Source organism: Anabas testudineus, chromosome 9 (genome assembly GCF_900324465.2).
Source record: "Anabas testudineus chromosome 9, fAnaTes1.2, whole genome shotgun sequence".
Classification (NCBI taxonomy): domain Eukaryota; kingdom Metazoa; phylum Chordata; class Actinopteri; order Anabantiformes; family Anabantidae; genus Anabas; species Anabas testudineus.
In genome coordinates, this window is record NC_046618.1 from 6,034,063 (window position 1) to 6,034,644 (window position 582).

The following is a 582-nucleotide window of genomic DNA, read 5'->3' on the forward strand; positions in this document are numbered from 1 at the left end:
TAGTTGTGCTTATGCATGCTGTGTTGTTGTGTTAGGGATGCCTGAGAGTGATTTCACTTCTGAGTGCCTTGTTAAAACTACTTGTATACGACTCAGGGTCTTTGAGATGTGCTGATAACGGCTTCTCATTGACCATCTCCTTACTGATGAAAGGGTTCCATATAGGAACAAACAGTAAGACATGATCCAGAAAGACCTGCAGAGCGCCCTTTAAGGCAAAATATATTTTACAAATACATTTTACAAATACATTTTAAAGTAGTTGTGTAGTCCTATGGCTTTTGTGAATAATTATTAGTTAACATTGTGATGTTTGGTTTTGTGGTGCTCCCCCTGTTGCTATGTAATCTGTTCTTTTATTTTAATTATTTATTATTGATACAAAAAATTATAAACAAAGCTAAATCACATGCATTATAAATGCCGTAGAGCAGTCTACAGTCTAGTGCGTTAAAATAACAAGCCAAGCCACGTTACAGCTGGCACACTGTTCATGTGGCGGCTCCTCTGTCCCAGGACACCAACACTGTCAAGACACAAGACAAGAAATAACACGCTGTTTGGCCGGTGAATGTTTTTTTA